This window comes from Palaemon carinicauda, chromosome 8, assembly GCF_036898095.1.
Source record: "Palaemon carinicauda isolate YSFRI2023 chromosome 8, ASM3689809v2, whole genome shotgun sequence".
NCBI classification, from domain to species: domain Eukaryota; kingdom Metazoa; phylum Arthropoda; class Malacostraca; order Decapoda; family Palaemonidae; genus Palaemon; species Palaemon carinicauda.
Genome location: NC_090732.1, coordinates 17247797 through 17262547, shown reverse-complemented (window position 1 = coordinate 17262547; position 14751 = coordinate 17247797). Strand labels below are relative to the sequence as shown.

The window sequence follows — 14751 nt, the reverse complement described above, 5'->3', positions numbered from 1 at the left end:
TTTCCACTCTGTGCAGGATACATAAAACATAGCAGACTTAAAAAGCCGGAAACACTCGCATAATTCCCTTGATTGAGCAATTAGTACAGGGGCTATTAAACAGATCGTTGTCGTTTTAACAACAAAAAAATACAATAAAAAAGGGCATCCAGAATATTCATTCATATGGAACAAATACCATTAGTATTTCAGAGAAGCTACATTAACTTCAAAAGTCCAAACTTGCAGCAAATGTTTTTATGTTGAACAGACTGACATAAGTCTTTTTTATAGTTTATATATGAAATATCTATTTTAATGTTTTTAAAATATTCTATTTTAATAGTTCATTACTTCTTATATCGTTTAATTATTTCTTTATTTCCTTTCCTCACTGGGCTATTTTTCCCCTGCTGGACCCTTGGGCTTATAGCATCTTGATTTTCCAACTTGGGTTGTTGCTTAGTTGTTGTTAATAATAATAATAATAATAATAATAATAATAATAATAATAATAATAATAATAGATAATAAATAAAAATAAATAAAATAAATAATAATAATAATAATAATAATAATACTAATAAATAATAATAATAATAATAACAAACCTTTTATAAGTTGCAGTTGTTCAGTTGTGCCTTTCAAAAGAAGGAAATTATACACCTTCCGATAATGGTTTAAATATTTTTGCAATAATGGAATAAAGTGCGTACAATCATATTTAATATTCTATGATAGACACCAGCATCGTGCATTATTTTTTTCCTGATAAACAGAGTGGCAACAACAACAAAAGCCTATTAACAATGATGATAAAGAGCTCATGAAACAAAAGCACTATTTTACATAACATTCTCTAATGTTACATAATTCATATGCAAAATTAATACAGACAAATTCAGCCCTGTACTGTATTACAAGAGAGAGAGAGAGAGAGAGAGAGAGAGAGAGAGAGAGAGAGAGAGAGAGAGAGGAGAGGAGAGGAGAGAGAGAGAGAGGAGAGAGAGCAATTTACGTCAAAGGGGAAAATCTTATCCAAAAATATCTACCTAACTGCAAAATTAAAACAGACAAATTCCGCCCTGTTCTGAATACGAGAGAGAGAGAGAGAGAGAGAGGAGAGAGAGAGTAGAGAGAGAGAGAGAGAGAGAGAGAGAGAGAGAGAGAGAGAGAAATTTATAATATCAACCCAAATGCAAAATTGATACAGACAAATTCAGCCTTGCTCTGGATTACGAGAGAGAGAGAGAGAGAGAGAGAGAGGAGAGAGAGAGGAGAGAGAGAGAGAGAGAGGAGAGAGAGAGATTCTTAAGAAAGCAATTTACGTTAAATGAAAAAGTTTGTCCAAAAATGCTAATATCTATTCAAATGTAAGACAAGAACACCAAATATTACCGATTTTACGCTTCATAAAATTCCCAACGACCAAATACCCTTTTAAAAAAAACATTTGATGAGAATATCTAAATAGGGTAAACTGATCCACGGTGGTTAATTATTCAAAAGAGAACGTTTAATAATTGCCTGTTACTTAAACGGCTTGATTTGTTAAAAAAACTCGATGTGAAAATTCATAGATCCATCATCTCTAAATTCAAGTCATGTGTTAAATGGAAGCAGTAATTCGACCCAAACAATATAATGAGCCAAGCAAGATTTTTTTTTTTTAAACTGTGGACTTTTTACATATATGAATATGTAAATTATCTGTACTGAATTATAGATGAGTTATTTAATCAATGGGTAACGTAGTTGTTCACTGGAGAAATTAACAATAGTTTATATATATATATATATATATATATATATATATATATATATATATATATATATATATATATATATTATATACATGCATACATACATATATATATATATATATATATATATATATATATATATATACACATATATATATATCATCATCATCATCATCAGCTGTAACTAGTTCACTGCAGGACAAAGGCTTCAGACATGTGCTTACACTTCCCTCTGTTTATGGTTTTTCTATGCCAGTTTATGCCAGTCAATTTTCTTACGAGATCAATATATATATATATATATATATATATATATATATATATATATATATATATATATAAATATAAATATATATGTCCTTATAAGATCTTATATTTCCCATTGTAAGTGATGGCATTGGCAAATAATCTCCTTCCTGTTCTGAGCATGTAGATTAAGGTTAGCCCTTCTCCACTTAGTCTAATTCAGTCAATTAACAATATTCACTATTATTTTTCAGCTCCTCTTCTAGGAGAAGGACACTCCAAAATCAAACCATCATTCTCTAGTCTTAGGTAGTGCCATAGCCACTGTACCATGGTCTTCCACTGTCTCTTGGGTTAGAGTTCACTTGCTCGAGGGTATTCCTCGGGCACACTATTCTATCTTATTTCTCTTCCTCTTGTTTTTTTATAGTTTATATAGGAAATATATATTTCAATGTAGTTACTGTTCTTAAAATATTTTATTTTTTCTTGATTCCTTTCCTCCCTGGGCTTTTAGAATTCTGCCTTTCCAACAAGGGTTGTAGCTTAGCAAGTAATAATTATAATAATAGGGAGAGGCTGTTACCAATCAATGAATCTGTATATATATATATATATATATATATATATATATATATATATATATATATATATACACACATATAAATATATATACATCTATACATATACATATATACATATATATACACATACATATATATATGTATATATATACATATATATATATATATATATATATATATATATATATATATGAAAAATTTTAAGTAATTTTTATTTTTCCTAACATACTTACCGAAGAATTACCTCTTTGGAGGGTCCTTGATCCTCTCTCAAATTCGACCAAGATTTTCCCGCGCTACCCCCCCTATCTCGCTCCCGATAGTTACTACCCCCGCCGCCAGGATAATTCCTTCGGCCCGGATTAGGGCAGGTCACTGCTTTTCCCGGGTCAGGACCTCATTAAGTTCTCCGTTAAGCCCGACTTGGCAATGGAAGAATGGCACTCGGGGACGGAAGGGAGGGCCATTACTTCAGAGGTAATTCTTCGGTAAGTATGTTAGGAAAAATAAAAATTACTTAAAATTTTTCATTTGTTCCGACACGAATACTTTACCTCGAATTACCTCTTTGGAGACTTACACTTTAGGAGGCGGGAGAGCCATTCTGCCACTTGGTTAGGCACATGGTGCCCGGAGGGCTACGTAATGCGGGGGTACAGAGAGCGGTTAGGGGGTAGCAGTGGAAAACATACGCTTATAATTTAAGTCTTACCTCTTGACATGTTCTCTACTGAATCTTCTCCTGAAGAAGTAGGGATGAGTCTATTCACTTGTTGGGGACGTCTTCCAGCCTGCCACTACACAGCTTGGAGGGCGGCGATGACTGTCCCAATGGAGAATCCATCCAAAGACTTTCTTGAGTAGTCTTTGAGGTAGTGGGCCGTGAAGGTCGACTGGTGTGACCAAGTGCCGGCCTGCAGGATCTGGCCCACTGCCATATTTCTCTCAAAGGCCAAGGACGTGCTCAGGCCCCTGATGTCATGGGGACGGGGAGTGCCTGGTACCGCCACCTTGTCTTCTTCATAAGCCCTAGTGATGACTTGTCTCAGCCAGAAGGAAATAGTGTTCTTGGACACTTGCTTCTTATTAACGCCTGAAGAGACGAAGAGGTTCTTGGCACCTGGACGGAGATGGGCCGTCCTTTCCAGGTACTTCCTGATCGTCCTGACCGGGCATAACTTCAGGTCGTCCGTATTACCTGTCTTGGGAATGGCCGGAACAGAGAAACCTTCGAACCTCGGGTCCCAGACTGCTGGGTTCTGAGTTTTAGCTACAAAGGAGGGTACAAACTTGAAAGATACCTCCTTCCACCCTTTGGAGTGTGCCACGTCGTAGGAGAGACCGTGGATCTCACCTACCCTCTTAGCCGAAGCTAAGGCTAGCAAGAAGACTGTCTTGAGGGTGAGATCTTTGTCTCCGATATCTCTGAGCGGTTCAAAGGGAGGAAGACACAACATTTTCAGGACCTTGGCCAGGTCCCATCTAGGCACTCTCCTGGCTTGGGGAGGACAGGATTGTTCGAAACTTCTAATCAGCATCCCTATATGTCTTGATGTCCCTAGGTCGATGCCTTTCAGGAGAAAGACTTGGCCTAAGGCTGCTCGCACTCCTTTAATAGCTGGGATTGACATTCCTATTTTATCCCTAAGATACACTAGAAAATCAGCTATGTCAGGGACCGAGGCTTCGAGAGGTCTTATTTGTTTTGTCGCGCACCATTTCGTAAAGGCGGCCCACTTCGCCTGGTAGACTACGGTAGAGGATTTTCTTAGATATAGGGACATCCTCTTAGCTGTGGGGGAGGAGAACCCCTCCTTCCTCAGGAGTCGCTCGATAGTCTCCAGGCGTGAAGGCGAAGAGAGAGAGGGTTGTCGTGGAACCTGAGGAAGTGCGGTTGACTTAGTAGATCTGACCTGGGGGGCAGAGGCCATGGCGGATGGCTTGCCAGGTCTTTCAGATCCGCGAACCACTCTCTCTCCGGCCACCAGGGCGCTACCAAAGTCATCTTTAGGTTTTGGGCGGTTCTTACTCTGTTGAGCACTTGTCTTAGCAGCGTGAAGGGGGGAAAGGCATAAACGTCCAGGTTGTCCCACCTGTGCTGGAAGGCGTCTTCTAGGGCTGCTCCTTCGTCTGGTACCGGGGAGCAATAAACCGGTAACTTGGCGTTGAGCTTTGTTGCAAATAGGTCTATCACCGGGGAGCCCCATCGTTGAAGGATGAGTCTGGCTACCGCTGGTTGTAGGGACCATTCCGTCCCTACTATCTGACCTACCCTGCTGAGGCCGTCGGCTAGCACGTTCTTTTTCCCGGGGATGAACCTTGCTAGCAGTGTTACCTGGTGTTCGTCCGCCCAGTGCAAGATGTCTACAGTGAGGTCGCACAGTTCCTTCGACTTCATGCCCCCTTGTTTCTTGATGTAGGCTACCACCGTGGCGTTGTCGCACATTAGGGCCACGGTGTTTCCCTTCAATCGACTTGCAAAGTGCAGACATGCCTTTTGTACTGCTTTTAGCTCTAGGACGTTGATGTGGTGATGCTTTTCGGTCTCTGACCAGGTCCCGCTTGCTGTTTCTTCCCTCAGGTGGGCTCCCCACCCTAGGTTGGAGGCGTCCGTGAACAGGAGAAACTCGGGAGGACAGGACCCGAGGGGCATCCCCTTGAGGGAGTTCGACCGGCATCTCCACCATTTCAAGGCTGTTTCCGTGTGCGGAAGGACTGGGATCGATATTTTCTGAGAGCCTGTCTGGGACCATAGAGCCTTGAGGTTCCATTGTACGGGTCTGAGTCGTAACTTCCCTTGGGGAACTAGCTTCTCTAATGAGACCAGGTGGCCTATCAGCCTCTGCCAGTCTTTCGCTTTCCTGGGAAGCCCCGACAGGAACGGCTGAATGATCTTGACGAGGTTCTGTATCCTGTCCTCCGAGGGGAAGGCCTTCCCCTGCACGGTGTCCAACGTCATCCCCAAGTACCCCATTTTGTTGGACGGCGTTAGGTTCGATTTCTCCAGGTTGATGATGACTCCCAGACTCCTGCAGAAACGGAGGAGGTCCTTTCCTTGTTCTTCCAAGAGGGCCTTTGAACTGGAAAGGAGCAACCAGTCGTCCAGGTACCTGATGAGGCGGATACCTCGTTCGTGAGCCCATACTGAGACTGTCGCGAAGACCCTCGTGAACACCTGAGGGGCCGTCGACAGTCCGAAGCAGAGGGTCCGGAACTGCAGGATCTGGGAGCCCCATTTTACCCGGAGGAACTTCCGACTCGACGGGTGGACTGGAATTTGGAAGTACGCAGCCTTGAGGTCGACCGTCATCATAAAATCTTTCTCCCTCAAGGACATCAGGACGGATTTTGGGGTGTCCATCTTGAAGTCCGTCTTCTTGACGAACTTGTTGAGGGCCGACAGGTCTATCACCGGTCTCCACCCCCCCGTTGCTTTCTCCACCAGGAACAGGCGGCTGTAGAAGCCTGGCCCTGGGAGAAGGACTTCTTCCATGGCTCCCTTTTCCAACATGGAGGAAACTTCTTTTTGTAGGGTAGCCCTTTTCAACGGGTCCCTGGGAGCTAACCATTCTGTTTGGGTGGCTGGGATCAGAGGGGGTGAGTCCGCTATGAAGGGGATCCTGTAGCCTTCTTTCAGGACGGACACCGTCCAAGCATCCGCCCCATACGTTTTCCATGCTTGCCAATGGGGTCTGAGGCATCACCCAACCCGAGGCTTGGGCGGGAGTAGGGGGCCTCTCCTTCTACCTTCTCCTAGAGGAGCGGCCTGATCTGCCCCTCTTCGAGGCGGAGTAACCCGACCTGAAGGAGTTGGCAGAAGTTGTAGTTCCCCTGCGGGAGGGCTGAGGAGATGATGACCAGGAAGAGGAGTGGGCGTCCCTCCTTGAAGAGCTGGGACCCGCTTGAGGGGTCACGGTCCTATCAGAGACTGACCTCTTATACGGAGGTCTCCTGGAGGATGATTGCTTAGGGACGTTGACTTCTCTCCTCTTGGACACCTTCTCCATCAGTTCTTCCAATTCCTTCAAAGGAAACAGGGACTATCCTCCTAGGGGTAGGGTGTGAATGGCTCGCGCCTGTCTGTCTGGGATCTTCCTTGCTACCCTGGAAAGCACTGTGTCCCTCTTCCGGAGGACCCAGTTGGCCGTCAGGGAGAGAGCCTGGTATGCCATAAATTTTAGCGCTTTCCCCCCGGAAGTGATAATGTCCGACAGGAGACTCTGTTGTTCCGGGTCGTCGGGGTCTGTGGAGGCCTGTACATCCAGTAACGTGGAGGCCCACCAGTCCAGCCATGAAGAGACATTAATCATGTCCCTCGACATCTCCTCCATCATGCCTGCTTCAGAAGCCGAGAAGGACACAGGGGCTGAGCTGGCCCTTTCGTCCGAGCCGCCTTGTCCCAGGACATCTACGGCTGAGTCCACTCTACAGGGACCCGGGCGACGTCCTTCTGGAATATAAATTTTGGCCTGTAGTTTCAGACCCTGGAGGAGTTTGGAGGAACTCTGGGACCTGGGGGCCTCCGCAGTGCTGGCCACCAAGTTATCTATGTACTCCTGGCCGAGTACTAGGTCTGGGGCGAGGGGCAGGGCCAGAGAAGACTTCGGCAGGACGTCCCGATGTGTGTACCTCAAGAGGCTCGACCTCCAGGTATTGACCTTCGGCACCTCGGGTTCAGGAATCCCATGAGTCCTCCTGATGCGGGCTACCACCTTCCTGTAGGCGGAGTCCTCCGACGGGGAAGCCTCGCCTCCGTCGACCGAGGTATCGGCTTGGCTGGGGGAGCCGTGCTTGGGAGGTAGACTGGCCTCTCCCTACCAGGTCCCAGGGAGGCCGTCCCGCAACCGTAGGGTGCACCGTACCCGGTCGGGTCTCGCCGTGTGGCGGGTGCCACCAACCCCGGGAGGCCTTTCGACTGGGCCAAGGCTCTGGACGCGGAGGACACGGTCCCGGTGGGAAGACCCGAACCCGGCAACCGGTCCTTCCCGCTCGTCGTCCGACCCGGTTGGGCTGGTTCAGTCGGGCTGTCCTCTCGGAAGCGCGCTTCCTCCCGACGGGTGGGGTGAACCGAAGGCCTCGAGGACTTGTGCCTGAGCGTGAGGTCCTTCTTGCGTGGCCGGTCGAGCGGTTCCAAGTTGTATGTAGGCAGTGACAACTTGGAGGCTCGATCACTGGACCGAGAGTCTGGCGAGCGGTGCTTCTTGGAGTCTCCTGGGGGCACGTAAAACCATTCGCCGCCGCCGGGAGAGACCTCCCTCTTGTACCTACGGGAGTGAGAGCGTGGGCGCCTCCTACCGTGCCGCGACCTCGACCTAGAGCGAGAACGATCGCTATCGGTCCGCGCTCTCTTACGGTGCCGCCTTTCCCTGCGTTCTCCCTCGGAGGATGAGCCTTCTTCCGACGAGTCCGAGGGCGCCACGTTCTTCCCGTAACGACTGCTAGAGTGATGTGCAGGGGAGGCCCTTCGCCGCCGATCGTCCGAGACCGGGTGCTGGAGCAAGTCCTCGGGAACTGCCGTGGATACCGAGGGTACTGAGACCACTCTGCCCCTACTAGAAGGCCATGGACCCAGGGATACGTCCATCCTCAGCGGAGACCTCCCTGGAGTCTTCGGTAATTTCCAACCGAAGGAGTCGCTACTCGGGCGACGAATTCTCGAGTGGTTCTCTTCTGGCGGGGGAAAACCCGACGCACCGGCCCACGAGGGCGGGGGGGAGACCGAGAACGCCACACTGCCCCATACCGGGTCATCCGAGGAAACGTGCTCCCCTGCCACGTGGCCCGATCCGCCCGAAACACTCGCGGCCCTTCCGTTTACTCCCGAGGGGCCAGCCCTTGGTTCCTCCGTCACACTGGGTTCACTTGGGAGGACACTATGGGTCACAATTACACTGGGGGCTTGCTGGCCACTCCTCTGCGAAGGAGACGGAGAGGCCGAGGCTTCGTCGGACCGATCACTGACCGACTGTAAGGAAGTCACGCTATTCACTTTCTTTGGGGAACGCTTAGATGACTTCTTTTTCTTAGTACCAAAACGTACCCACTGAATTCCGTCCCAATTCACGCACTCGGGACATGTGTCCGAGGAGGAACAAACTTTACCCCTACACGTGGAACAAAGAGAATGCGGGTCCACCTCTGGTTTAGAGAGGAAAGCCCCACACGACTTTCCTGCTCTAGGACCAGGACAACGACGCACGTTCTCCATCGTTCGCACACGAGTTACAGAAAAGCCTGGATAACACAAGGGAAACGGACTGAGGACACTTTTGCGAAAACGCACTATCGCAGAAAAAACACAAGTCCGTAAACTGGGAACACGTGGGAACACAACGCGCTGATCGAAAGATTTAAAACGAGAGAGTGAGATGCTTCGGATCTCACGACCAAGAACTTAATGAGGTCCTGACCCGGGAAAAGCAGTGACCTGCCCTAATCCGGGCCGAAGGAATTATCCTGGCGGCGGGGGTAGTAACTATCGGGAGCGAGATAGGGGGGTAGCGCGGGAAAATCTTGGTCGAATTTGAGAGAGGATCAAGGACCCTCCAAAGAGGTAATTCGAGGTAAAGTATTCGTGTCGGAACAAATATATATATACACACACACACATATATATATATATATATATATATATATATATATATATATTCTCCAAGAAAACAAGAGTAACAAATTCCGAATTTAAGAGTGAATAGGTATTTTGCAAATATGTGCTGAAGCTGCAATAAAATTCTTACTCTTTTATCAATACAACCGTAATGGCTACCTCAAAAATCCTTACCCTTTTATCAATACAATTGTAATGGCTATCTCACAAAACTTCTTACCCTTTCAACAAGGCAACTGCAATGGCTACCTCATAAAACTCCTTACCTTACCATCAATGCAACCGTAAGGCTAGTTACCTCACAAAATTTTTTACTCGTTTATCATTACATCCGTAATGGCTACCTCACAAAAAAGCTACCTCACAATGATTCTTACCCTTTCATCAATGCAACCGTAATGGCTACCTCACAAAATTCTTACACTTTTATCAATACAACCGTAATGGCTACCTCACAAAATTCTTACTCTTTTATCAATACAACCGTAATGGCTACCTCACAAAATTATTACTCTTTCATCAATGCAATCGTAATGGCTACCTCACAAAATTCTTACTCTTTTATCAACACAACCGTAATGGCTACCTCACAAAATTCTTACCCTTTTATCAATACAACCGTAATGGCTACCTCACAAAATTCTTACCCTTTTATCAATACAACCGTAATGGCTACCTCACAATAATCTTTACCCTTTCATCAATGCAACCGTAATGGCTACCTCACAAAAAATCTTACTCTTCCATAATTTTTCGTCGTTTACACAATAAAGAGAGGATATTGTCCCAGTATAATTTTCAACTTGGTTAAGCATTCTCCTATTTGCGTTTGTCGTCTTCTCTCTGCCTTTCTCCTCCTGCAGCGTATCCCATCGGTCCATGTACTGCACAAAGCCACCCACGCCGAAGAGGGTTAAACCGTGACCCCAAGCTTTCAGATCAGACGGGGGACAAGCACCTCACCTTGCAGAATCTGAGGCCTCACACGCTGTAATTTATCTCTGGCAAGACACTTACAAACACAACTCTCGACCTTAAATCACGATCGCCGACGATCCATTATGACATGACTACTGCCTAGATCTATATGGCTGAGGAAATTTGACATTTCAATCTCTATGGACCTTCTCTGTATGAACGCAAATCACGTGCACGGACCATATCCTGCACCCCGCTCTTTATCCAAGGTTCCTCTCAGTACTGCACAGGAGCATAAAGGCCATTTTAGCTTTCAAAGATTAACCAGAAAAGAAAAGGTGCATTTAGCGCATTCAATGGGAGCGTAAAACACACTTCAATAAGGATCAGTTTTCACAAATACTCTACAGTTTTCATTCTCAAACTACCACAGGGATGCAGTAAGGGTCATTTTGCTTCTATTTACCGACAACAATGGGTTTTATGGAAAAATCGGAGTCATAAATAACACCTTAAACAGGAGTAATCTTTTGCATAAATTTCACTTAAAGGCATTAAACTCACAGGGCTAAAATTTCAGGAACCCTAATATGGTAATTAAAATTCAACCCTTTTGTTCCTACCGTCACGAGAGTTTTAAGGAACATCTCACCAACGGACGGAAGAAAAGAAAATGTTAAAAAAAGTTCCTAGGAGAGGGACCATGTTTCCGTAAACCAATCAGTTTTTCATCAGAACTACATAAAAATAACTATAGAAAGTAACGAAAAGGTCAAATACTTCAAATATTATGAGGGAAGTGGTCGTGCCCATAGTTCAAATACCCTGTACGTGAGATAATTGAATTCAGTGTATAGATTGAATTAAGTGTATAAAAACATGAAAAAAAAACCCAAGGCAAACGAACTTACTTTAAAAGATAACTATCACATTATCTTCGCCAAAAGAAATATCTCAAAGTCCACTACCTATAATATGAAGTTTTAATTCGGAAATAAATAACTTCATGAATAATTGCTATGTAAATGAATAATTATGAAAAACAGATATGGTGAGCACCGACATCAATTTTTTTGCTTAATCATTATATATATATATATATATATATATATATATATATATATATATATATATATATATATATATATATATATATACATATATATATATATATATATATATATATATATATATATATATATATATATATCCCAATTAATGGTTTATCAATAAACTTCATATGTTACTAACTACAAGAAGTCTTGTCTATTTCACCTTACTTGGATCATATTTTGAACTGCCAAATGTGGATATGAAGAAAAAATCAAGAGAAAATTTTATCAACAATATAGCGCAAACAATTATGGCTACTGCAACAACAGGAAAATGAAAATATTTAATTAATTCTTAAAAATACAATATTCTATATTTAGCTCTATACCCACCTGAGAATCTAACGAATATAAAAGCAAAAACAAATATTTCTAAACTAGCATTTTTTTATTACTGAACAGACAATAACAAAAAGTAGACTCAACAAGTAATAAAATGAAGCGGTAAAATAAACAGTTCGTAATAAGATATATATAATGCAAAAGAAAAAATATATTCATTTTCTGGAAGTAAATGAAAAAAAATATGATACTTGAAAAAAAATATGTTTGAAGTTTACGATTAAAAATCAGGATTTTTTTCCTTTGTAGCAAGTTCAAAATAAGGATTTCTTTTCCTTTGAGGCAAGTATAACTTGAAAAGAAAGAGAACTATTTTCGCGCAAAATAAAACTTCCTTTCGAAGTCTAAGAAGACCAGCAAGTGATTAAAGATGCCACAAAATCAGTAATTTTGTTGATACTGTAGAATAAACCAATGTCGGGCTATTAACAAAAATGAACAGTGCACAAATTTGGAGGATCAACAGCACAATCTCTCTCTCTCTCTCTCTCTCTCTCTCTCTCTCTCTCTCTCTCTCTCTCTCTCTCTCTCTCTCTCTCTCAGTATTAACAGAAGAATGTTGATTTATATATTGTATGAGAAAAAAAAGAGAGAATGAAAATGATAATTTATCTGTAGATCTTAGTTCCAATGTGGTGGCAATGCCATAATCGTATTTCAAACCCTCTGGCTAAATGAAAAACTTTGGCGTCGAAAAATAAGTATAATATTACCTAGATTTCTGGTGCACCTGTCAGATACTACCATTCAACTTTACATAATATTATTGTATTTAAACCCAATCATTATAATATATAATTTCCAACATTTTGAATTCACGTTAAACTTGTATTTTATTTGTTTAATTATTAATAAAAAAAAATAATGGGGCTCTAGGGAAAAAATGAGAGATTTCAATCACTAGGTGGAGGGGTGAAATATCCCACTTTCTATAACCAGCCTTTCCATTTCAAAAACCTCTGATAGGCCTATGACCTATATTATTATTATTATTATTATTATTATTATTATGATAAATTAGAGAAAAACATTCTAAAAAATAAAAAAAAAGGTACCTGTAAGTAGCAATTACTAAATCCTAATAACACCTACTTAGTATGATTCATTAAATCAGAGAAAATAAACCTTTGAGCTTTGAAGTATAATGCAAACTAAAATCAAATATTGGTGTTTAAATTGGCTTATTACTGTAAGAGAAAATAATCCCTAACCTCCAAAAATACTCTCTTATCTATCATCATTTAAATCAAAAGCGAAATAATAAAAAAATCCTGTTTCGGTTTTTAAACTGACCAGGAACTTGAAAATATAGCCCAAAGGAGTAACCACCAAACCCCGAGGGCTTAACTGATAATTTTTCATTGACATCGGAATAAAATATATTTGGAATATTTATATTGACCTTTGACCTCAATAGAAAGGACAAGATATAAATTACATCTGAATAAAATAATCTGTAACCAAAACCCCGTGATTACGCTTCCTGAAAAAAAAAAAAAAAAAAACTTAAGGTTGCATGTTTCAGTGAAAAAAATACACTCGTAAAAAAATAAGGTAAAACAATAACTTGGACACAATGTCTAATTTTGAGGTTTTTGCTGTTTTATCAAAAAGGTCTATTTTTTTTCTTGGTATTGATGTGCGAAATTTACAAGTAGACCAAACGAAATAACATTGTGGGTAAATGATTACGACCCAAAAGGTTGTTTCACTACTAACTTTCATCAAAACCAGAGAGGAAGCGGAGCACAATTAATAATATACTTAAAGTGATGCATATGATCCTCATTTGAAAAGTTATAGCAACAAAACACTATTTTATAATAAACGAGACGACAGGTACAACAGCAATAACTAGAAGGGCACTCAAGAGTGCTGACCTCCGCCGAGGCAACTTATTTCTCGACCTTAACCTTTGACCTTAACATTAATTAATTGGCGTGGATTTTCATACCCTAAAATATGAATATAGTTTGAAGTCTCAGTGACAACGATGTCCAAATTTGTGGCTGATTACGTGAAATTAAAATTTTTCTTTATTGTGACCTTGACCTTTGACCTTAACCTTCCAAAATTTAATAATTTCCAGCTTTTAACATAATAGTTAATCCCTGCAAGTTTCAATACTCTACGATTCCAATTGTAGTCAGGAAGCTGTTCACAAACAAACAAACATTCAAACACAAACAGGGGTTAAAACATAACTTCCTTCCAGCTACGTTAGCGGAGGTAATGATAATGAGGTCAAAAGTAATTAATAGGAAAGTATCAAATCCGGACATCATCCAAAACAACAAAAATGTCAGGAAAAAAAACAACTATCCCAAACAATTCCTTGAGTACATAGGGCACGCCCGATCTATTTTCTCGATTCTTTCACGCGATGACCACCCAGCTCCACCAGCACTTTCCCTGAACAGCGCTGCCCCATTCCTCAACTGGATTCCATATCGCACTGAAGGATCGCGACCTCTTCCACCGACGATAGTCAACGGATTCTCGCCTTTATTTCTTCAGGAAATAAGGTCGATTCCAGTCTTGATTGTACCGATCTTCGATGGCGCTCAGTTGGACGGTCGTTTACATGTACTTTTTTTTCCTCTCCTCCTTTTATTCTGGCGAAGTCTTTAACGCTCACTCCGTGAAAGGGCTGTTTTTAATTATAGACTATCTTGTTATTTTAATCACCTCGTGTTGGGGCCGTATTCACGGCGTTGATTAATTTGCCGATAACAAGACCAAGTTGATGCCCAAGAGTTGCGTAATTCGTGTATTCTTTGTTCAAGCAATGGACATCACTCGTGTTGCTCGGGATTAATGCAATCTCTTTTAATCCAAATGATGTAAGAATGAGAAATGGCAATAACACAATCTCTCTCTCTCTCTCTCTCTCTCTCTCTCTCTCTCTCTCTCTCTCTCTCTCTCTCTCTCTCTCTCTCTCCATTATGGCATTTTTCTCCGAAACAATTGTGAATTTGGATTAAATTTAAATTCAACGTCTCAACTTCTTATTATCATTTCTCTCTAATGAAGAAAACTATGAATATTCAATGAAATTACTGTTCATTTATATTGTTACCTCTTAACTAATAAGAGCAAACGGGAATAACATACATAAGAATCCTTATAATTATAACCAAACACACACACATATATATATATATATATATATATATATATATATATATATATATACACAC

General features: G+C 42.0%; 1 protein-coding gene across 1 annotated transcript in view; it reads left to right on the top strand.

The window, feature by feature from the left end:
• The window catches only part of LOC137644842 (protein-L-histidine N-pros-methyltransferase-like), a 269721-nt gene that overhangs the window by 121986 nt on the left and 132984 nt on the right, over positions 1-14751 (top strand). The gene's annotated exons all lie outside the window — the stretch shown is intronic.